This window comes from Hyperolius riggenbachi, chromosome 12 (assembly GCF_040937935.1).
Source record: "Hyperolius riggenbachi isolate aHypRig1 chromosome 12, aHypRig1.pri, whole genome shotgun sequence".
Classification (NCBI taxonomy): Eukaryota; Metazoa; Chordata; class Amphibia; order Anura; family Hyperoliidae; genus Hyperolius; species Hyperolius riggenbachi.
In genome coordinates this window covers 67,374,744-67,400,376 of record NC_090657.1, presented here as the reverse complement: position 1 = coordinate 67,400,376, position 25,633 = coordinate 67,374,744, and the positions used below count along the sequence as shown (strand labels likewise).

At 43.4% G+C, this 25,633-nt stretch overlaps 1 protein-coding gene across 1 annotated transcript in view; it reads left to right on the top strand.

Moving 5' to 3' along the window:
- The first annotated feature begins 221 nt into the window (after positions 1-221).
- Positions 222-25,633, top strand: part of LOC137542586 (agouti-signaling protein-like) — a 62,349-nt gene continuing 36,937 nt past the window's right edge. Inside the window, exon 1 of the mRNA XM_068264616.1 lies at positions 222-306. The gene's annotated coding sequence lies outside the window, so the exon portion shown is untranslated. The remainder of the gene's footprint in view (positions 307-25,633) is intronic.

Below are 25,633 nucleotides of genomic sequence, written 5' to 3'. Positions count from 1 at the left end.
CGTCTTGCTTTATTTTCTTGTGTACTTTGGTTGACTTTTTTCTGTGATCACCGCCAAGCAGTCATCACACTGGCAAAAAGACAAAAATGCTTCGCAATGGGATGAATCTATAGAGGACCCTGTAAATTGGAGGTTGTGATGACAGGACGTCTTGTTTTCTGTAGGAGATCTACTGCTTAATAACAAAAAAAAATCCCACACAAGGCTCAATGCCCGGCAGTCCTCTATTTAAGTCACAAACAAATCCAGTTCTGGATGCAGACTCAGGACAAACTGCAGCATCTTCTCTCATCTCCATGTAGACAGGTAAGGGGTTTTAAAACGAGTTTTCAAGGGCTAGAAGAAATATACGCTAGCATTAAAAATGTATTTGGAGTTTGTGCAATAAAATCTTTTAACATTATTTTGGCAAAAGTTTTTCATAATATTTTTAATATTTAACAAATTATTTATACATTATTTCATGATCTGTTATACGTTTTATTTCCATTCTGGTTAAATACTTTCTTTTTTTCTTACTATCTTTTTTTTTATTCTATGTATCCATCTATCCACCTATTCTTCTACAAGTTCATGGCCCATATGTAATTAATTTTTTCACCTGAGTTATCTTCTAGGAGATCATTTTCATATTCTCTTTAAATTAACTTCTTTAGCATTTTACAATTAAAAAGTACTATCAAAATTATTTTGAGCATTTCCTTGCTTGCTAGTGGTTTAAAAATAATTGTATGACAAGGTGTGAAAATATTACCAAGGAGAAAACTCAGGTGAAAAAATGAATTGCATCTGGTCCCATCTGTCTTATAAAATTTATTAATTCTAATTCAACCTATCTATTTATGTATTTTTTTTTACTTAAGTGTTTTTATCTATGCATTCTAAATCTGCATATTTTAAATGTTCTTTTCTTTCTCTCTTAATTAATTATTTTTTTTAATGAATTAATGTACTTTATTTATTTATTAAGTGGTATTTTTAACACCTTATCAATAAAATGCCTTTTAAGCCACCAGCAAGTAAGATAATAATCAAAATAATGTTAAGAGTACTTTTTTTCACCCACTTTGTGGTACTTTTTTACTCTGCAAAAAAACAAAAAAACGTTATTTTAAACTGAAAATTAAAAATCTCCTAAGAGTAAAACCTAGGAGAAAAAGTGAATTGAGTAAGGGCCAATGCCCCTTACTCAATTCACTTTTCCTCCTAAGTTTCCTTTAAGAGTATATTTTTACACTTTATTCATAAAATGCTTTTTAAGCAAGAAAATACTCTATTTCAAAAAATACTGTAATTTTGAAAGTACTTTCTGGCCTACTTTTTGGTACTTTTTCAATTGCAGAGTGCTGAAAAGTTATTTTAAAAAGAAAATGAAAAATGATCTCCTAGGAGAAAACTCAGGAGAAAAAGTAAATTGCATATGTATATATATATCTATCCATCTATCTAGATTGATTTTAGTTATCTTTTTATATGTTCTTGATCTATTTATTTTGATCAATTATTTGTTTATTTCGTTGTATTCTATCTATCTATCTATCTATCTATCTATCTATCTATCTATCTATCTATCTATCTATATCTATCTAATTCTATCTATCTATCTCTCTATCTATCTATGTTATTCTATCTACCTGTCTATCTAATTCTATCTATCTATCTTTTCTTATTCATTTGTCTGTCTATATAGTCTTATCTTCATTAATTTTTATCTATCTTGCTATCTGTTCTCGATCTTTGTGTCTGTTTTGATCATTATATTTATACAGCACCAACATCACTAATGTATGAAATGTCTACACAATATTTACATCTGGGTAATATTAGAATGGCAGAAATATTGGTGAGTGAGAGTGTGTGTATGTAGGTTTTCTATATTATACTAACAAAGGAATCACTATAGCCATGATCCTCGGAGCCGTCGTAACTAATAGTTTTGGAGAGTTAGTTATGCTTTGGCTTCGGGACATCTGTGCATTGGCTGCGGATTTGTTAAACACTGAACAAGCTAACTAAAGGCTGGAATGTAGTCGTCTGAGCTTCCACGTCCCCCACTGTTTCCGAGCTTTTCGGGATTACTGAGAGCCAAGAAAGTTCAGCAGGTTCAGGTTTGATTTTAAATTTTCAATTCATAAACACAAACAGAGAGATAGACAGACAGACAGACAAGAACATGTAGGTATAGTTTTATCATTCAACTTTTAAATAATGTGTTGCGATTTTCATTAACTTACCCAAAAGCCATAGATATAATGCAAAATTGTTTTAAATTTTACATTTTAAGAATCCATCTAAAAAGTGTTGTTGACTTTTTAAATAGAAATATGCAGTAAAGGGAAATTGCATTACCTATAAGACAAACAAATAAGGGTTGACAGGAATTTTGTTTTTTAGCTGCAGTGCACTCAGCGTAGCTCATTTGCCTTCTTCAAATAGAAGGTATTTGCGATAATTGAGCTGTAAGTGGGCAACTGTGGTTTCCCTTGATGCATCACTCCCAAATATGCAAATCATCTCTCAATGCCCATGAAAGCCAGGCGCAGTTGCTCACTTAAAGCTGAATTATCGCAAATAACTTCTGTTTTAAGAAGGCAAATTACATTGATCGTTGCTTTGTAGTAAGAGGGCTTTTTGGTTTCAGGAGCCCATGTCACCCATATTCAGCACCTACTGACTGGCAGGAAACGCATACAATCTTTTACAGCAATTACTTTTAGAGACACAGTGTAATGACTGAATACCCAAGCAGCTCAGAACCACTAGGAAAGTATAGGGGACTAAAAGAAACCAAAAAGGCCCTCCTACTAAAAAGCAGTGATCAGTGTCATTTGCCTTTTTTAAAACAAAAGGTATTTGAGATAATTCAGCTTTAAGTGAGCATCTGTGGCTTCCTATACACCATCAGTTCTGGATGCAATTCTGGCTTGAGAGGAATAAAAGAGATAATTTGCCTTTTCAGTAATGATGCATTACTGGAAACCGCAGTTGCACACTTAAAGCTCAATTATCACAAATACCTTCTGTTTAAAGAAAGCAAGTGAATTATGCTGAGTGCAATGACTGTTTTTTTTTATGCACAATTAACACAAAGCACTGGAGTTAAAAAAAAAACAATTTCCATTAACCCTTATAAGTTTGTCTTGTAGGTAATTGAATTACCCTTTGATGCATATTTCTGTTTAAAAAATATTTTAGATAAATTCTTGAAATTTCAAATGTAAACCAATTTTGCATTATTTCTATGCCTTTTGGTGAGGTAATGAAACAAAAGTTAAGAAAATACACATTGTTTTAACAAATAACACGTTATTTAAAAGTTAAATAATAAGACTATACCTACATGTTCTTGTCTGTCTGTCCATCTCCCTCTTTGTATTTATAGATTTATTATTTGTATCAAACCTGAACCTGTTCAACCTCGGCTCTCAGTAATCCTGAAAAGCTCGTAAGCAGAGAGGGCCGGCAAAGCACAGCGGACTGCATTCCAGCCTTTAGTTAACATTTGCAAATCATTTATAGAGTGTAAATAAGAACGTGACAAGAAAACTGACAGTAATGTTTACATTAACACACATTTGTAGAGTAAAAAAGTGTAATAATTTTTGGGGAAACAGATAACAGAATCCTGCTTCAAAGAAAGGATCGTTAACAACATTAATCACTTCAGTATTGCACTACTGGAATACTGCATCTCGTGCCCGGACAATCATTTCTGATAAGATGTAGATTTTCACAGCAGCGCTCTCACTGTCCACTCACAAAGAAACACAGCGGGATTGCTGCTATAAAAAATTATGACGTGTCAGAAACTAATATCAATGAACAAAGCGTAAGATTTCCAATAACGCTGTCTTGTTTCAGGGGAAAAAAAGGACATGTTGTTCTCTTTATAATCCATTCATGCAATAGCAAAAACAAAGATAAAAACTATTATGCTTTGGGTACAAAAAAAAAAAAGATGAGAAATGCTTTTTTTCAAAATCTGACAGCTCTTAAAGGGAACCTTAACTGAGAGTGATATGGATGTTTCCTGTTAAACAATACCAGTTGCCTGGCAGTCCAGCTGATCTCTGTGGCTGCAATAGTGGCTGAATCACACCCTGAAACAAGCATGCAGCTAATCCAGTCTGACTTCAGTCAGAGCACCTGATCTGCATGCTTGTTCAGGGGCTGTGGCTAAAAGTATTAGAGACACAGGATCAGCAGGCGATTCAGGCAACTGGTATTATTTTAAAAAGAAAAATCCATATCCTTCTCAGTTTAGGTTCCCTTTAAACCCTTCAGGATGGTCTATAGTAAAATCTCTTGACATTATATGAATGCCAGTTTCTGACACCAAGTAGATTTTACTGCAGCAATCTTGAGCCACCCTGACAGCAGACTCAACTTATATTATAAATAAAATAAATAATATGATCTATTATGAATGGTTTTAGGGTTGCATATTGCATATATTGAACAATAGCAGCGAACAAAAAAGGATGTTTCGGTACAAAAATGGGCTTCACATTAGACAATGTGGGAGGAGTAAGCATTACAAAGCACAAATAGATGTTTTGGTATTAGACATACAAAGACAAAAAAAATCAGCCCTCGTGTTTATATGAATGGAATATTTCAGTTAGCCCATGATATTTATAATTTTTAGTTGATGCAGCATTATGCAAATTTTGTATGCAAATGTTTGCAGCTTGAAAATGAACCAAATCCTGCTGAGGTAAAATCCGATTGGTCCATTTTCAAGCTGCACAAATTTGCATATAAAATTTGCAAATCCTACATCAACTCAAAATTATTTGCATCTCATTGACCATCTCTAATTCTGACATCAGCACTAAAAATCCCATCCCCAAAAATTAGATACTGAGACAAAGACCACTTCAAACCCAATACAATGAGGGGCTCAGCAATGAAGCAAAAGCAGCATATTTCTACTGGGCATGCTCGGATATTACCTGTGCATGCCCAGCCGTACACAGTAACAAAGCAGCTCGGAGTGATCCAAGACCACAAGGAGAGTATAGGGGACTAAAAGAGATCAAAAAGCCCTTCTACTATAGAGCAATGCGTTGTTTGGTTTAGCCACTTGAGGACCACAGGTTTACACCCCCCTAGTGACCAGGCCATTTTTTTACAATTCTGCACTGCACAACAATTACATTTATTGCACGGCCATACAACTTAGCAGTCAAATTAATCTTACCTCCTTTTCTTGTCACGAACAGGGCTTCCTTTTGGTGGTCTCTGATCACTCCTGCAATCTTTAGGTTTTTTTTTAATTATTGAAAATTATCCTTTTTTTAAATTAAAAAAAAGGTCTATTTACTTGAATCCCCCCTCCCCCTAACCCCTAAATTGTCCCTAGCCAGAGAGAAAATAGATAATTTGCATTTTCAGTAATGATGCATTACTGGAAACCGCAGTTGCACACTTAAAGCTCAATTATCGCAAATACCTTCTGTTTAAAGAAAGCAAGTGAATTATGCTGAGTGTAATGACTGTGGTTTTTTATGCACATTGACACAAAGCACTGGAGTTAAAAAAAAAAAAAAAAATTCCATTAACCCTTATAAGTTTGTCTTGTAGGTAATGGAATTTCCCTTTGATGAATATTTCTGTTTAAAAAGAATTTTAGATAAATTCTTGAAATTTCAAATGTAAACCAATTTTGCATTATTTCTATGCCTTTTGGTACGGTAATGAAACAAAAGTTAAGAAAATACAGATTGTTTAACAAATAACACGTTATTTAAAAGTTAAATAATAAGACTATACCTACATGTTCTTGTCTGTCTGTCCATCTCCCTCTTTGTATTTATAGATTTATTATTTGTATCAAACCTGAACCTGTTCAACCTCGGCTCTCAGTAATCTATTGGAACAGATCGCTATGCCTACATGGCAAAGGTCTGTGGCAGGGATTAGATTGTGAGCGCACCTGAGGGACAGTTAAGTGACAAAGCTGTCACCTATACAGCGCTACGGGAGATCCGCAGCGCTGTTTACATTAATCTTCTCCCTGTAACTGAAATCAACAGCCTGCCAGCCGTGATTGTGGGCTGGCAGGCTGATCACTGCGGCCTCCTGTGTTCCCCTGCAGGGAACGGTGCTTGAGCAAGCGCTTGTTCCCTGCTAATCTCGCGCATCTCGAGATGACACAATTCCACGTTAGGGGGTCCTGGGGAGCCACTCTGTGGCCGCAATCCTGCATTAGGTGCTCGCAGAGTGGTTAATTTATAAATTATTTAGTCAATGTTTCCTCATTGTAAAATCATTCTTCACACTGATTTACAGTCTTAAAAGGATCAAAGATTGCGACATACAGTATTTACTGCTGGCAAGTTGCATCATTGTTGAATACTTATTTGTTGTTAAGTGAGTAGAAACAATACCTGGTTTTCCAGAGTCCTCTGGGGTAGAAAGTGACATCATAGCCTAGGATAAGCATCACTGGGAGGGCAGGGCTACATACTTATATACAGCAATATATACATATAGGAGCATTTCTGATGCTGAAACCAGATTAAATAACATAAAAAACAGTATTACATTCTACTACTGTATATGTTATTATTGTGTCTATTTAGGATACATTCACGTACAGATGTAATTAGGTGACAATAGAAAGACACAAAAAAGGGGGGCACAAAAAAGGAAAACGTGAGCCCACAATGGTGTAGTACATTAGGTTGCAGGTGTTGAGTAAGAACGATGAATGAATTATACTCACAAACAAGGGATACCAGGCAACCTCTATATAGGCAGGTGGTGGGGAGATTAGATCTGACCTCACTTAGGTTAACCAGCTGAGCGGTCTGGACGAGCTCAGCTCGTCCAACACCGCCAGCGGCTGCCGCTCAGGCCCTGCTGGGCCGATTTTGATGAAATAAAAAGCAGCACACGCAGCCGGCACTTTGCCAGCCGCGTGTGCTGCCTGATCGCCGCCGCTCTGCGGCGATTCGCCGCGAGCAGCGGCGAAAGAGGGCCCCCCTAGCCGCCTGAGCCCTGTGCAGCCGGAACAAAAAGTTCCGGCCAGCGCTAAGGGCTGGATCGGAGGCGGCTGACGTCACGACGTCGGCTGACGTCGATGACGTCACTCCGCTCGTCGCTATGGCGACGATATAAGCAAAACACGGCCTTCCTTGTTTATTCTGGGCGCCGGAGGCGATCGGAAGATCGCCTCCGGAGCGCCCTCTAGTGGGCTTTCATGCAGCCAACTTTCAGTTGGCTGCATGAAATAGTTTTTTTTTTATTTAAAAAAAACCCTCCCGCAGCCACCCTGGCGATTTAATCAGAACGCCAGGGTGGTTAAGAAGTCACTCTCTGTAGACAGGAAAAAAAGGTTGTTGCACCCCTCCACCAGGGGTGGACTATAATATGAACTGTAAATTGGAACAGAGGTGCCAGTGCAAGTATACAGGAAAATTAATACTTACCTATAGGAAATTTTCCTTTCCTGGCGCATTTCCATGGCAGCATACTATAGGGGCGGGGCCACAACCCATAGTATGCTGCCATAGAAGCACCAGGGAAAAAATGTATTAAAACCATTTAAAAGAGGAGGTAGTGGTGGACTTACATCCGCAAAGTAGACACAATTCTGGGCCCCCATGATGGCTATTGTTATGCCTCTGATTTTCACCCCATACACATTAAAAAAGCAATTTAAAAGCAAATAAATATAACATTGTACATGTAACCGTGGCAATGGAGATTGCTATGGATGAACCGAGAAACAACGCAATCACAACCAGTTGTTCGCACCGATTGTGATTCACATTACAATTCAGATTGTATATGTAGGGGCAGAGCACCTGGGGTTACTTCAGGGCCCTTTTAAACTGAGGCAAATAGATTTACTGCACCCTACCACAGCCTAATGACAGTCTATGGGGAAGGTGACACTCCCCGCGTTGCGGTACGCTGCACCGGAAGTGCCCTATCTAACATGCGTCCACTTACATTACTGTGTGGCTCCTGTGGTGCATTACTGTGCGGCTGTTTTTGGAGGTGCAGCCATGGCACCGCCAATGTGCAGCGTGAAACCGGCCTCAGTAAGAGCCTTAGCCTCCTGAGCGTTACGCCGGATAAGCCTTCCCAGATAATAAAATAATTGTCTCAAATGACTGTAAACCCTTTAGCTAGCACTAGGCTAGCTAGTAAAGCTGTCCGGCACCCCCTGATCCCCGCCGCTCCCTCGGTGTATACTTTACCCAGCCTGGATCCAGCGATTGGTGCAGCCTCCCCGCACAGCTCCGGTCTTCACTATGGGGAGGATCGCACATGACGTCATGCGCAAACCCGATCCTCCCCATAGAGATACCGCAGCTGTGCAGGGAGGCTGCGTGATCGCTGGATCCAGGGGGGGGTAATGTATAAACGGGGGGATCGTGGGGGATCCGGGGGTGCCCGACACCTTAACTAGCTAGCCTAGTGCTAGCTAAAGGGTTTACAGGCATTTGAGACAATCTCATTATGGGGGACTCCTGGGGCCAGAGAGCGGTATGCCCGACACACTGGTCGATTTCAGCTACTGATCGATCGATTCTATGGAATCGGAAATCAAATCTATCGCTCGATTTGCTTACGATTTCGATCGATTTGATGGAAAATCTAGGTCGATCTGCTGCTGGCAGCAGATCCATGTCCCATAGAGTTGCATTGGATCTAATGGTCCAATAATGCATTTAGATCGATTTCCAATAGATTTCATTCTGAAATCTATTGGATATCTGTTCCTAGTGTGTGGCACACGTCAGATAGATTCCTGTCAGATTCGACTTGACAGGCATCTGACAGAAATCTATCTGATGGTCGAATCTGCTGCAAATCTATAATTGTATGGCCACCTTTATTCTCCGATGCCAGTGGCCTTTATTCACTAAGATTATACTGGAGATAATAAGGCAAGAAAAAACTTACCACCACACATCAATGGTATTTTCAGTGTTAATTTACTAAAGGTAGCCATACACTAGTCGATTTGCCATCAGATTCGACCAACAGATAGATCTCTCTCTGATTGAATCTGAACAGAGAGGGATCGTATGGCTGCCTTTACTGCAAACAGATTGTAAATCGATTTCAGCCTGAAACCGATCACAATCTGCTGAGCTGCCGCCTGTCCCCCCCCCCCCCCCCCGGCATACATTACCTGAAGCCTGGTCCCGGGCATCTTCTCCGCATCGGCTCCCGGCGGGCATCTTCTCCGCATCTGCTTCCGCATCCCGGCATCCGGCATAACTTTCTGTCACTCCAGTGACAGCGGAAGTTCAAATAGAGCGCCCTCTATTTCTACTTCCGCTGTCACTGCAGTGACACAGGAAGTTATGCTGGATGCCGGGATGCGGAAGCTGATGCGGAGAAGATGCCCGCCGGGAGCCGGGAGGTGATGCGGAGAAGATGCCAGGAGCGAGCTTCAGGTAATGTATACCTGCGTCGGTCGTACGCCGCTAGCGATGCGCTCCTTACCCGCGGCGATCGATGATCATTTTCCGCACGGCGAGATCGACGGGACCGATCTATTTCGGCCCGAAATAGATCGAAAATTAGCGTGTTGCGTGAACGATTTGACAGCAGATTCGATCCCAGTGATCGAATCTGCTGTCGATCGGCGGGAAATCGGGCCAGTGTATGGCCAGCTTAAAGAAGCTTGCCTTATTAAGGTGTAGAGATAAGTTTTCACAGTGATTGTGAAGATTGATAAGAAGTCAATTCAACATTTGAATTGACTTCTTATCAGTCTTATTAGCTGCTTGAACAATAACAAGAGATTTTTTTAGGTGTTTTACAAGAAAAGTTGTGAGAGCCTAAAAGACTGCTGTTGATTATGTGTATGGGGCTTAACAAATGTATTAAAAAGGAATAGAAAAACCCATCTTTGCAAAAGTATAAACCAATTTTATTAATAATCTTAAAAAAGGCACGCAGTGTTTGTCCCTAAAGTGCAAATCCCCATAAGTTAAAAAGACCCAGGAAACATGTCCTAATCACCAACTGCATATAATAACCCTGGCAGAGAAGAGAAACCACTCCAGGTAACGCTCCCTGCCTTAACCCTAAGTGCACTTTGTAAAGCAGGCCTGCAAATAAAGTTCCCGTTGCTGTAAACGCTGGTGCTGTAAACAAAAAGCAGGATAAGTTCAACATGCAGCAAATCTACTGCGTTAACACTATAAATGGCAAGCACAAAGTGCATCCAGTCTAATATGCATGTCCAAGCTGCTCCAGCAGGAATCTTGTATATAGTATTATCCAGCACAAGCAAAGCTGCAAAGCATAAGCAGCAAATGGCAGTTCACAATGCAAATATATGCTTCAGGATGATGGATGCATCCAACCTAATATGCAAGTCCAAGCTGCTCCAGCAGCAGGCTTGTGTATAATATTATGCAGCACAAACAGGGATGCAAAGCATATGCGGCAGGTAGCAGTTCACAGTGCAAATATGTGCTTCAGGGTTATAATAATCAGTCAACAGAGTTGTAATTTAGCTTACCAGCACCCTCCTGGGTGCATGCAGTAGTGACACGACACAGGTTCCGGGCCAGGTGGTTGAGTCACCGCACGCTGCGCTCTACCCCGCTAAGGCTGCGGGGGAGCAGGCGAGTTTGGATGGCTTCTCAGATTGCTGCCCCATCAGGGATGTCTCCCTGCGGGAGAAAGATGGTATGGAAGTAGTCAGGGGGACACGCAGCAGCCTCTCCCCTCTCCACTCACATGGATGCTGCAAAAAGCACGGACTTCCCTTTCCAATTCTCCAGATGATCACTCACTCACTCACCACCTCCTCCAGCAACAGTGGCCCAACACAACTACATTTGATAAACGCGTTTCAGCTGAGTGCCAGCTTTCTTCAGTATCAAAAGCACTTATGCTGCCATCCAGTGGTCTTATATAGTAGGTGCATCACAGGTAGTAGGTGCATCACAGGATTTTTCCATTAACTCTTTCCCTGCCAAGTTGCTTTCCTTTTAACTATCCAATGGATGGCTTTCATTTATGTGCACATTTCTTATTCTTTCTTTTAATTAGAATTGTATGGCCACCTTTATTCTCCGATGACAGTGGCCTTTATTCGCTAAGATTATACTGGAGATAATAAGGCAAGAAAAATCTTACCACCACACATCAATGGTATTTTCAGTGTTAATTTACTAAAGAAGCTTGCCTTATTAAGGTGTAGAGATAAGTTTTCACAGTGATTGTGAAGATTGATAAGAAGTCAATTCAACATTTGGATTGACTTCTTATCAGTCTTATTAGCTGCTTGAACAATAACAAGAGATTTTTTTTTAGGTGTTTTACAAGAAAAGTTGTGAGAGCCTAAAAGACCGCTGTTGAGTGTGTGTATGGGGCTTAACACATGTATTGTACTGTCCACGTTTTGATTTCAGTGAATTGTATATACTAAATAAAGTGCAAATTTGGACAGAGGCGCCAGGCAGGTTAAAATGATCTAAAAACAACTAAAAAGGAGGAGTACAGGTGGACTTACCTCCTGAAATGATGGACAATCAAGATTGTTCAAATCGCAAATAACAATTTATTTTGGCACTCCGCAACGCGTTTCGCAGGTATAACCCGCTTCATCAGGCAAGGAGTGCAAGCTAAAAATCAAGCATACAAACCATAAACAATATACAATAAACAAAACACGACCCTAAGAGCTTGCCATCATAATACAAAAAGCAAAAATGACATGTCTGTCACAGAAGGGGCGATCTGCTGTGACAGGAGACGTGTAAATACCAAGGGCCTGATTTACCAAAGGACAATAAGCCCCTTTGCATGTCTAATTGTTTGTTGGCTCCTCCAAACAACCGCGAGAGCTATCGCGGGTGCCCGGACGCAATGCGCCACCCCGGACACGCAAAGCCCATAGACCCATATTGGGCCCCGCGCATCCAAGAAGATGCACCCCGCGCAAACGCAGCGCGCGCAAATGTATGCGCGTGCAAAAAACGCTTAGCGCGAAAAAATCGCGCCAAGCGTTAGCAAATCAGGCCCCATGTGTAATGAGGAATGCGACCAAAGTAGTACAAGAATCTATCATGAAACAGCACATAAATAACTTTTCATTCAATTGTCAGCATAAGTTATTATATATATCACAGCGTAAGTTATTATATAGTGACAATACCCGTGTGTCCATAGTGGTGTAATAACTATCTACATAGCCGCAAAAGTATCATCTATAAAAGTGAAGTATAGCTCTTTGAATAAATAGGGAATTCCATCTTACCTCAAAAAGGTCCAATAGTGGCAATGCGCCTCTGTAACTCGCGCTGCTGCTGTCTGCTGTTTATAAAGGTGTCTATGTGCCTAAATTAAAGGTAGGATGTCAGGTGAGTACAGCGTGACATCACATCCCCCACACTGGGCTTATACGGGAAGTGATGCTGGGAAGCATGGGCGAGGTGGCGTCGGCCATGTTGATTAGTGTTGGGCGAACAGTGTTCGCCACTGTTCGGGTTCTGCAGAACATCACCCTGTTCGGGTGATGTTCGAGTTCGGCCGAACACCTGACGGTGCTCGGCCAAACCGTTCGGCCATATGGCCGAACTAAGAGCGCATGGCCGAACGTTCCCCGAACGTTCGGCTAGCGCTGTGATTGGCCGAACGGGTCACGTGGTTCGGACCCGAACGCGCTCTGATTGGCCGAACTGTCACGTGGTTCGGGTAAATAAATACCCGAACCACGTCATATCTCCGCCATTTGTCTGTGGGTTTAGCTTTGGGTAGGCAGGCAGGGTAGTTCGCGCTCCAGCCACGCTAGCCAGGGTCCCCCCCAGTCATTGTGTGTCGCTGCTGGGAACAGTAGTACACCGCTCGTTCAGCCACACTATATAGCATTCTGTGTACTGTTCTGTGTCTGCTGGGAACAGTAGTACACCGCTCGTTCAGCCACACTATATAGCATTCTGTGTACTGTTCTGTGTCTGCTGGGAACAGTAGTACACCGCTCGTTCAGCCACACTATATAGCATTCTGTGTACTGTTCTGTGTCTGCTGGGAACAGTAGTACACCGCTCGTTCAGCCACACTATATAGCATTCTGTGTACTGTTCTGTGTCTGCTGGGAACAGTAGTACACCGCTCGTTCAGCCACACTATATAGCATTCTGTGTACTGTTCTGTGTCTGCTGGGAACAGTAGTACACCGCTCGTTCAGCCACACTATATAGCATTCTGTGTACTGTTCTGTGTCTGCTGGGAACAGTAGTACACCGCTCGTTCAGCCACACTATATAGCATTCTGTGTACTGTTCTGTGTCTGCTGGGAACAGTAGTACACCGCTCGTTCAGCCACACTATATAGCATTCTGTGTACTGTTCTGTGTCTGCTGGGAACAGTAGTACACCGCTCGTTCAGCCACACTATATAGCATTCTGTGTACTGTTCTGTGTCTGCTGGGAACAGTAGTACACCGCTCGTTCAGCCACACTATATAGCATTCTGTGTACTGTTCTGTGTCTGCTGGGAACAGTAGTACACCGCTCGTTCAGCCACACTATATAGCATTCTGTGTACTGTTCTGTGTCTGCTGGGAACAGTAGTACACCGCTCGTTCAGCCACACTATATAGCATTCTGTGTACTGTTCTGTGTCTGCTGGGAACAGTAGTACACCGCTCGTTCAGCCACACTATATAGCATTCTGTGTACTGTTCTGTGTCTGCTGGGAACAGTAGTACACCGCTCGTTCAGCCACACTATATAGCATTCTGTGTACTGTTCTGTGTCTGCTGGGAACAGTAGTACACCGCTCGTTCAGCCACACTATATAGCATTCTGTGTACTGTTCTGTGTCTGCTGGGAACAGTAGTACACCGCTCGTTCAGCCACACTATATAGCATTCTGTGTACTGTTCTGTGTCTGCTGGGAACAGTAGTACACCGCTCGTTCAGCCACACTATATAGCATTCTGTGTACTGTTCTGTGTCTGCTGGGAACAGTAGTACACCGCTCGTTCAGCCACACTATATAGCATTCTGTGTACTGTTCTGTGTCTGCTGGGAACAGTAGTACACCGCTCGTTCAGCCACACTATATAGCATTCTGTGTACTGTTCTGTGTCTGCTGGGAACAGTAGTACACCGCTCGTTCAGCCACACTATATAGCATTCTGTGTACTGTTCTGTGTCTGCTGGGAACAGTAGTACACCGCTCGTTCAGCCACACTATATAGCATTCTGTGTACTGTTCTGTGTCTGCTGGGAACAGTGGTACACCGCTCGTTCAGCCACACTATATAGCATTCTGTGTACTGTTCTGTGTCTGCTGGGAATAGTGGTACACCGCTCACCCGTCACTGTATAGCATTGTGCTCTGTGTCGCTGCTGGGAATAGTGGTACTGTATAGCATTTCTGTACTGCCACTGTACTGCTGCCAGTCAGCGTGTACTGTAAGGATAAGTGAAATGAGGAAGAAATCCGGTGAAAGAGGGAGGGGCAAGGGAAGAGGTGTTTCCCCTGACGGTTCACGTACAGGCCACAGGGGAGCACCCAAGAAAACCCACTCAATACCGCCCATGTTGTCCAGGACAACAACCCTCACAAATCCAAAAGAACAGGACCAGATAATTACTTGGATGACCTCTCAAGCGTCCAGCAGTGGGTTAAGCAGCACCAGCACATCACGCACGAGGTCCGAGTCCTCAGCCAGTTACAAGGAGCCAGTGGGCACAAAGCTGACACAACCGGCAGCGACACCACGCACACAACTGCCAGATAACCAGTCCGATGAATTACCTCAGGACACAATGGGGTATTCGCAGGAGCTATTCCCAGCCCAACAAACTTCCACCTTTCAAAGGTCAATGGAGGAACAGCCAGAAATGTTGTGCCTGGATTCACAACCGTTAACTGTGGGAAATGCACCGCGCACTGAAATACGAGGCGAGTCCGAAGAGGACTCGGAAACCCAAATCCCAGAGCAATTTGGGCAGGAGGGGTTGCAATTGCAGGAGGTCGGCCGACAAGATCTGGAAGACGACGTTGGAGTGTGCTGCGCAGAGGTTGTTGTGGGGAGCTCTACTCCACGGCGGTGGCCCACAATGACATATGACGAGTTTGAGGAGATGGAAGAGGAGGGTATGGACAATGTGGACAGAGACCCAGATTTTGTTTGTGAACGAGAACATCGCCGTCGTAGCAGCAGCACAGATGAGTCTGTTGAAGAACACACTGCTGCACGAGTTCGCCTTGTGCCACAAGGTAGGCGGCGCGCAATTTCAGGCACCACAAGCGTGGAAGTTCAAGTGAGAGGCAAAAGAGGAGCAAACAGAAATCGCCAGCAAGGAGGCAGGTGCTCCAAAGTCTGGGCTTTCTTTGAAGACTGCACTGAGGATGTTACCATGGCGATTTGCAAGGTGTGCAAGACCCGCCTGAGCAGGGGGAAAAATATTAACAACCTCTCCACCACCAGCATGAGCCGTCACATGCTATCCAAACATCCCACTCTTTGGGCAAACGCGTCAGGACAGGGTACCAGAAACAACACTGCCTCCCTTGGGTTCACCAGACCCGCCTCAGCAGCAGCAGTAGCCCAGCCATTGCGTGGTTCACAACATTCACAAACATCAGACGACGCTGACACTGTCACTTTCCGGAGTAGTGCTCTTGAGGTCTCCCAGTGTTCATCAAACACAACAACCAACAGCCCTTCCGTGTGCAGCGCTACGGTTCAGTTGTCTGTGTCGGAGATGTTTGAGCGCAAGAGGAAATTGCCAGCAAATGACCCCCGGGCCGTGGCAGTAACAGCCAGCATAGCCAAGCTTCTGGCCTGCGAAATGCTGCCATATCGATTGGTGGAGACAAACAGCTTCAAGGGCATGATGTCAGTGGCCATCCCACGTTACGTGGTTCCCAGCCGCTACCACTTTGCACGCTCTGCAGTGCCTGAGTTGCATGAGCACGTGGTCAGCAAAATAACCCGAAGCTTGAAGAATGCCGTTGCCTGCAAGGTTCACCTCACCACTGACACCTGGACGAGTGCGTTCGGCCAGGGTCGATACATCTCCCTTACCGCGCACTGGGTGAACCTTGTGGAGCCTGGCAGCGATTCCTCACCTGCTACGGCACGGGTGTTGCCCACGCCACAAACAGCTGCACCGCCGTCCCTCCCACTGGATAACAGCAGCACCTACCTCTCTGACTCCTTCTCCTCCAACGCATCTCAAAGCTGTACCTCATCCGGAAACGCTAACCCAGCAGCAGTAGGATCGTGGAAGCAGTGCAGCACAGCTGTTGGCATGCGTCAGCAAGCGTTGCTGAAGCTAATCTGCCTTGGGGATAAGCAGCACACAGGGGAGGAAATTTGGAGGGGAATAAAGGAACAGACGGATTTGTGGCTGGCACCGCTGGACCTGAAACCGGGCATGGTTGTGTGTGATAATGGGAGTAATCTCATTCGCGCTTTAAGGTTGGCTAAGCTGACACACATCCCTTGCCTGGCGCACGTGATGAACCTAGTAGTTCAGCGGTTCCTGAGGACATACCCAGGCGTGCCCGATCTGCTGTTGAAGGTGCGTCGAGTGTCCAAACATTGTAGAAATTCCAGTACTGCTTCGGGGGCACTCGCCAAGATGCAGGAGCGCTTCAATCTCCCCCACCATCGCTTGCTGTGTGATGTCCCTACGCGCTGGAATTCTACGCTGCACATGCTAGCCCGCTTTTGCGAGCAGAAGAGTGCAGTGGTCCAGTACATGACGGCGCAGTACCGAGGCGCATCCGGCCAGCTGCCAAGCTTCTGTGGATCCGATTGGGCCAACATGTTGGACCTCTGCCAAGTCCTCCAAAATTTTGAGCAATCCACGTTGCTTGTGAGCAGTGACAACTCTTCAGTCAGCATTACCATACCACTGCTGTGTTTACTGAAGAGGTCGATGTTAAAAATCAAGGAAACAGCTGTCATGATGCAACTGGGGGAATCTGAAGGAGAAAACGATCAGCGTGATGGTACCAACATCAGGCCATCCGCCTCAGGGAACGCTGGCCCCAGCAGCTATGACGAAGAAGAGGAGGAGGAACAGCTGGAGTTGGAGCAGGAATTTCATGCCACCACTGACGAGGGCCAGAGCGGTGCACGTTGGACTTCCACAATTCAACGCGAATGGTCAGCAGAAGCAGACCAGGAGGAAGGTGACGACTATGATGCATCACAACAACTATCACAACGCTCACAAGAGGATGATGAGGATTCTGGTAGGACTCTGGCACACATGGCTCAATTCATGCTAGACTGCATTGAACGTGACCCACGCATTGTGCGCATTCTGGACAACACCAATTACTGGGTTTATACCCTTCTGGATCCACGGTACAAACACAATGTTCCAAAACTGCTTGAAGAAAGAGTCAGACAGGTCAAAATGGAAGAATACCAGCAGGCCCTTGTGGAGACTTTAGAGAGGAGATTGACATCCTCCCCCTCCTCTAGCCAGTTGTACGCAGACAGACTGACTTCCGCAAACCCAGGACGACCAGGAGGGCAGCAAACAACGCAAGCCGCAGCTAGTACCCAAAAGGGAATGGTATCGGCAGTGTCCTTGGAGTGGGAAAATTTTCTGACACCCATGCAGCCGCAGCCCACTGAACAGCAAGCGTGCAGATCCACCTCCAACACCGATCGCCTGGAGAAGATGGTCAAGGACTACATGTCAGATGGCGTAGCTGTGTCGAACCATCCATCTGCACCCTTCAACTATTGGGTATCGAAGCTAGACACCTGGCACGAACTGGCAATGTACGCAATAGAGGTGCTGGCTTGCCCGGCAGCCAGCGTTATGTCGGAACGCTGTTTCAGTGCTGCCGGAGGCATCGTCACAGATCGGCGTATCCGCCTCTCTACAGAAAATGCAGACCGTCTGACTCAAATTAAAATGAATCAATCCTGGATTGGAAATGACTACGCAACACTCCAGGACCCCAACCAAGTAACATGACCAATGAACATCTGGGATGGTGTTGCGTTTCCGGGCCCTGTTTATTGAACCTCTCATCTGTATTACATTTATGACTGCATGGCGGCAAAAAGCATTGCTGCTATATCCGCACGCTTTTTGTCCACATGCAAGGCCTGGGTTGTTGTGTCTCACAAAGCGTGGCCTTCTCCTCCTGCGCCTGCTCCTGTTCCATCACGTCTGCTGCTGCTGGGTTAGCGTTGCCGCGTGGTCCCTGTTTATTGAACCACTTATCTTTATTACATTTATGACTGCATGGCGGTACAAAGCCTGCTATCCGCACGCTTCTTGCCCTCATGCAAGGCCTGGGTTGTTGTGTCTCACAAAGCGTGGCCTTCTCCTCCTGCGCCTGCTCCTGTTCCATCACGTCTGCTGCTGCTGGGTTAGCGTTGCCGCGTGGTCCCTGTTTATTGAACCACTTATCTTTATTACATTTATGACTGCATGGCGGTACAAAGCCTGCTATCCGCACGCTTCTTGCCCTCATGCAAGGCCTGGGTTGTTGTGTCTCACAAAGCGTGGCCTTCTCCTCCTGCGCCTGCTCCTGTTCCATCACGTCTGCTGCTGCTGGGTTAGCGTTGCCGCGTGGTCCCTGTTTATTGAACCACTTATCTTTATTACATTTATGACTGCATGGCGGTACAAAGCCTGCTATCCGCACGCTTCTTGCCCTCATGCAAGGCCTGGGTTGTTGTGTCTCACAAAGCGTGGCCTTCTCCTCCTGCGCCTGCTCCTGTTCCATCACGTCTGCTGCTGCTGGGTTAGCGTTGCCGCGTGGTCCCTGTTTATTGAACCACTTATCTTTATTACATTTATGACTGCATGGCGGTACAAAGCATGCTATCCGCACGCTTCTTGCCCTCATGCAAGGCCTGGGTTGTTGTGTCTCACAAAGCGTGGCCTTCTCCTCCTGCGCCTCCTCCTGTTCCATCACGTCTGCTGCTGCTGGGTTAGCGTTGCCGCGTGGTCCCTGTTTATTGAACCACTTATCTTTATTACATTTATGACTGCATGGCGGTACAAAGCCTGCTATCCGCACGCTTCTTGCCCTCATGCAAGGCCGGGGTTGTTGTGTCTCACAAAGCGTGGCCTTCTTCTCCTCCTGCGCCACCCTCCTCCTGTTCCATCACGTGTGCTGCTGCTGGGTTAGCGTTACCGGTCCCTTTTCCTGGAACCTCTTATATGTATTACATTTATGACTGCATGCCGACAAAAAACATGTTACCTGTGCAAAGAAAACAGACATTTCCCGCATTTAAAAGACAGTTTTCCCTTTGAAACTTTAAAATCGATTTTCTCAAAAACTATAAGCTCTTTTTGCTAATTTTTTTTTCCTCTTGTACCCACTCCCAAGGTGCACATACCCTGCAAATTTGGGGTATGTAGCATGTAAGGAGGCTTTACAAACCACAAAAGTTCGGGTCCCCATTGACTTCCATTATGTTCGGAGTTCGGGTCGAACACCCGAACATCGCGGCCATGTTCGGCCTGTTCGGCCCGAACCCGAACATCTAGATGTTCGCCCAACACTAATGTTGATTGTGGGCAATTTTGCCAATAGCTGTAAATATGTATAAAATGTGGTCGCATAGGCATGGAAATATTGTTGAGATGCATAGTGTGGCAAAAACACCACATTTTATACATATTTACAGCTATTGGCAAAATTGCCCACAATCAACATGGCCGACGCCACCTCGCCCATGCTTCCCAGCATCACTTCCCGTATAAGCCCAGTGTGGGGGATGTGATGTCACGCTGTACTCACCTGACATCCTACCTTTAATTTAGGCACATAGACACCTTTATAAACAGCAGACAGCAGCAGCGCGAGTTACAGAGGCGCATTGCCACTATTGGACCTTTTTGAGGTAAGATGGAATTCCCTATTTATTCAAAGAGCTATACTTCACTTTTATAGATGATACTTTTGCGGCTATGTAGATAGTTATTACACCACTATGGACACACGGGTATTGTCACTATATAATAACTTACGCTGTGATATATATAATAACTTATGCTGACAATTGAATGAAAAGTTATTTATGTGCTGTTTCATGATAGATTCTTGTACTACTTTGGTCGCATTCCTCATTACACATGGGGCCTGATTTGCTAACGCTTGGCGCGATTTTTTCGCGCTAAGCGTTTTTTGCACGCGCATACATTTGCGCGCGCTGCGTTTGCGCGGGGTGCATCTTCTTGGATGCGCGGGGCCCAATATGGGTCTATGGGCTTTGCGTGTCCGGGGTGGCGCATTGCGTCCGGGCACCCGCGATAGCTCTCGCGGTTGTTTGGAGGAGCCAACAAACAATTAGACATGCAAAGGGGCTTATTGTCCTTTGGTAAATCAGGCCCTTGGTATTTACACGTCTCCTGTCACAGCAGATCGCCCCTTCTGTGACAGACATGTCATTTTTGCTTTTTGTATTATGATGGCAAGCTCTTAGGGTCGTGTTTTGTTTATTGTATATTGTTTATGGTTTGTATGCTTGATTTTTAGCTTGCACTCCTTGCCTGATGAAGCGGGTTATACCTGCGAAACGCGTTGCGGAGTGCCAAAATAAATTGTTATTTGCGATTTGAACAATCTTGATTGTCCATCATTTCAGGAGGTAAGTCCACCTGTACTCCTCCTTTTTAGTTGTTTTTAGATCATTTTAACCTGCCTGGCGCCTCTGTCCAAATTTGCACAGTATATAGTCCACCTTGGGTGGAGGGGACTGTCCCCTTCTTTCTATCTACAGAGAGCGACTTCTTAAACCTGAGTGGGGTCAGGTTCTAATACTCCCCACCTGCAGTTCAAGTGGTTGCCTATGTGGTAACCCGTGTTTGTGAGTATATCCACATCTGTTAATTATTTCGCCAACAATTGTTAGACTTTACTGCACTATATTGGGCTCTCGGTTTTTCTTTTTGTTTCAAGTGCATACTAAATAAAGAGAATTCTGTTCCTGGTGGAAACCATGTCTTTTGCCCACAGATTGAGGCTAAATACTGTTGGATTGACTTCTAATCAGTCTTATCAGCTTTTTGAACAATAGCAAAATACTTTTCTTTAAGGTGCGTACACACGCACTACTATAGAGAGCGACGACCCGATGGGCGGGTGTTCTGCCGACAGTAGTGCGTGTGTACAATCTGTCTGCAGACTGATAAGGCTGTTTCTGAATGATCCGCTTAGTGAATCGTTCAGAAACAGCATTATCAGTCTGTCTGACAGCCACTAGATCAATGAATGGGAAAACAAATCACATTCATTGATCTAAGTTCCCCTGTGAATGGCTGCAGCTGTCTATTCAGACGGCTCTGCCATTCATAAATCCCGTCCACGTAGTGCTTCTGTTTCCGTACTAATAGTACGGAGCTGAAGTCACCACTGAGGACATCTTGTGGCCAAATTGTAATATTACATCCCTTTTTTGTCAGTTAATCATCCCTAGTTACCTTTTTTTTTTAATTAACCCTTGACCTCCCACACTCCCCTAAAGTTACTATTTTTTTTTATTATTTTTTGTTTTTTTTTATTTAAAATAAATTAAACAAATAAAAAAAATATACATGAATAGTTACCTTAGGGACTAAACTTTTTTAATATGTATACAAAAACTGTATACTACATTTACTTTATAAATGATGGGCTTGTAATTAGGGATAGACGCAAAACTGAAAAAAATGCACCTTTATTTCCAAATAAAATATTGGCATCATACATTGTACTAGGGAAAATTTTAAAATGTTACAATAACCGATACAAATGGGCAAATAAAATGTGTGGGTTTTAATTATAGTAGCATGTTTTATTTTGAAACTATAATGGCCGAAAACTGAGAAATAATGAATTTTTTCAATTTTTTTCTTATTATTCCCATTAAAACTGAGTTAGAATAAAATAATTCTTAGCAAAAAGTACCCCCCAAAGAAAGCCTAATCAGTGGCAAAAAAAACAAGATATAGATTGTTTCCTTGTGATAAGTAGTAATAAAGTTATAGGTGAATGAATGGAAGGAGCGCTGATGGGTGAAAATTGCTCTAGTTTTTTAAGAGGAAAAACCCTTCGAGGTGAAGAGGTTAAAGTCTTTATGTAACATACAGTTGCTGAAGGAATACAGTTGCTGAATGTTTTGCGAGATCAAAGTGTCTAATTAGTTCTTATCTGCAGCTGTGAATAGACCACAGGAGCTCTGTCTAGGCAGCTCCCCACATCCATTAAACACAGTAAATGCTGATTCTTAACCCTTTCAGTGCTCCCTGCAAAGTAAAACTAAGTTAAAACTTATCTTTTTGTTACGATTTCCATAGATTCTAATGAGGATTTTTTTCCACAATGGTTATCTTGTTGTGGCTAATCTTTTAGAGTAGAGAATCAGGGGAAGAAGATAAAATAACAAATGGGCACTTGTAATAACAAGTGGCAATAAAAATGGTGCAGAAGGAGAAGAGTAAAGGGTACAGCTTTTGCGTCAATTTTTTGCAGACGAATGTAGACGAATGATCGTTTTCGTGATATTGCATAACATCCTTTAGCAAAAATGTGTTAAATCTAGGGATGGCCCTGCTTAGGAGAACTCATGGAGAAGCATGTGATCAGTTTGATCAGCTGATAGATTTGTAAGGTTCTGATTTGCTGGACCTGATCATGTGTTAAACCAGGAAGTCGTCACAGCAAATCATGACTTTACAAATTTATCAGCTGTTCAAACTGATCACATGCTTCGCCATGAGTTCTCCTAATCAGGGCCATCCCTAGTTAAAGCATGTTTAACCACTTGACCACTGAGGGGTTTTTACCCTTTTAAGACCAGAGCAATTTTCACCTGTCAGCGCTCCTCCCATTCTTTCACCAATAACTTAATCACTACTAATCACAACAAAATGATCTACATACCCATTGGTCCAGGACTTTTGGAAAAATAGCTTTAAGTTAGCTTCAGATATTCTAGACGTGAGATTAGACCCTGACCCTTGGGTTGCACTTTTCCACAAGCCGTGATCTCTTTAACCAGATATCAAAATAAACTACTAGGGCATATTAATCTGATTAGTAAAGATCTGATTGCGGGCTCTTGGAAATCCTTACCCCCACCTAGATCGGCCATTATCAATTGATTGCATACTGTGTATGTGTATGAGGAAATTCTATCATCCTTAAGAGAGAAGCCAGACAAATTCTCAGGAATTTGGGACCCATGGGTCATGTGGTCAGCCTCTCACCGGGGATAGGGCCATACACCTGCTATGGGTGCATCATTACTTTACTTATTTGCCTACTCATCTATGGAGCGAGATCTCGTTGAAACTGAGTATTGTGCAATGGTTGGTTACCCCTCTTTAAAAAATGTTTCCCTTTTTTTTATTTTTTTTATTTTGTGTTCCTTTTTTAATTCAGCTGATAATTGTTATCATCTGTATTGCTTTTCTTATGTCATTGAAACTGTTATACATTGTTTCATTTGTACTGCTGAAGTTTTCTATCAATAAAAATTATTGTTGAGGAAAAAATGATCTACGTACCGTGAACAGGTACAGTGACTGGTGGTATTAAATATCACGCTGCTGCACTCACGTAGGTAGGTGGGTGCACTGAACAACTGGTAGGTATATGCAGTGATGGGTATTACAAATGTGCACCTGTCACACACACGTACCGTGAACAGGTACAGTGACTGGTGGTATTAAATATCACACTGCGTGCGCTCGCATAGGTAGGTGGGTGCACTGAACACAACAGGTAGGTATATGCAGTGATGGGTATTAGAAATGTGCATCCAGCACACACATGTACTGTGAACAGGTACAGTGACTGGTGGTAGTATATATCACACTGCATGCTCTCACGTAGGTAGGTGGGTGCACTGAAGTGAACAACAGGTAGGTATATGCAGTGATGGGTGTTACAAATGTGCACCTGTCACACACAGACAGATACTGGACAGGCACAGTGACACTGTGTGCGCTCATGTAGGTAGGTGGGTGCACGGAAGTGAACAACAGGTAGGTATATGCAGTGATGGGTATTACAATGTGCACCTGTCACACACAGACAGGTACCGGACAGGCACAGTGACACTGCGTACGCTCACATAGGTAGGTGGGTGCACTGTGAACAACAGGTAGATATATGCAGTGATGGGTATCACAATGTGCACCTGTCACACACACACGGGTAGTCACTAAATGTGCTGGGCCTGGCAGTGGCACACACAGTAGGAATTACTAAGGCTGTCTATGCAACACAAGTGCCTGTGGGACACACACACACACACACAAAAAAAGATCACAAGAACAAGATTAGCTCTCAAAAGAGCTGTTGAGGGGTGCTTTTTTAGCAATAAGAATCAGCAAGGAGCAAGCTAACAAGCCTACAAGAGCCTAACTAAGATTTTCCTATAGGTCTCTGCAAAGCAGCTCTTGCTTCTCTAATTACTGCAGGCACACGAGTGAGTCCAATGCCTGACGCTGACTGCCTTTTATAAGGGGGGGGGGGGGGGTTCCAGGAGGGAGTGTAGGCTGATTGGCTACAATGTGTCTGTTGACAGTGATGTAGAGGGTCAAAGTTGACCCTAATGATGCACTATGGGGGCGAATCTAACTTCCGGAAAATTTTGCGGTTCACCGAAGTTCGCCGAGAACCTTTCGCCGGCGAACCGTTCAGGCCATCTCTACGTATTATGTGCTTTCAAAGTAGCATGTTTGAAGAAAAAAAAGAATTTTTAAATTTTACCTAATTTTTCCAATCACAATAGAGAAAAGACCAGACGGTCAAATCCCTAATTATACCCCTTGTTCATGTCTAATTTTCTAGATGGGGTCATTTTGGGGGATATTCAATGATTTTATACCTTCAGCCCTGCTATAAATGAAGCATGGTGCTAAAAAAAAGTGCTTTACATTTTTAGTCTTCCGAAACCCAAATACATACATTTTTTCCTGTGACATCAAATAATAACAAATTGGAAATAAATACACAAATTTGGTGTCTCTACACTCAAGAGACATTGAAAAAATAGTTCAGGAAAAAAATACATTTTAACTCCCCTTTTAAGATATTTTTGTAGTGTCCAAGTGAAAAAACGTTTTGTTTTTTTCAATATTTTGTGTTGTTTTTATGGATTTATTGTCTTGTTGTAATGTGTGGGATTCAATATTTAACATTAGAATTAAGCCCTATCCATTCTGGAAAAAACAATACCAAGATTGTCTATTTTGGAAAAAGTAGAGAAGAATTATAAGCTGTAGAAATGTAACACTCCCAAAGTCAAAAAAATGCTCCGGTACGGAGAGCTGCTTTCACTGAAGGTAGCAAAGTGGTTAAAGAGACACTGACGCGAAGAAAAAATTATGATGTAATGATTTGTATGTGTAGTACACCTAAGAAATAAAACATTAGGAGCAGAGACATAAGTCTAATTTTGTTTCCAGTAAAGGAAGGGTTAAGAAACTCCAGTTGCTATCTATGTAAAAAAAGCCATTATGCTCCATGACTTTCAAAGTCGCAGAGAGCTCTGTCTTTTGAAGCTTGTTATCTCAACTGTCAGTCACGGTATTGTTTTTTCTTCAGCTGAGGACAGTTCAAAAATTCAGTTGGCTGCTCTGTAAAATCATTTAGAGTGTTGAGTAGTGTGTAAACTGCAAATATTAGAGAACGACGCAATGTTATAAC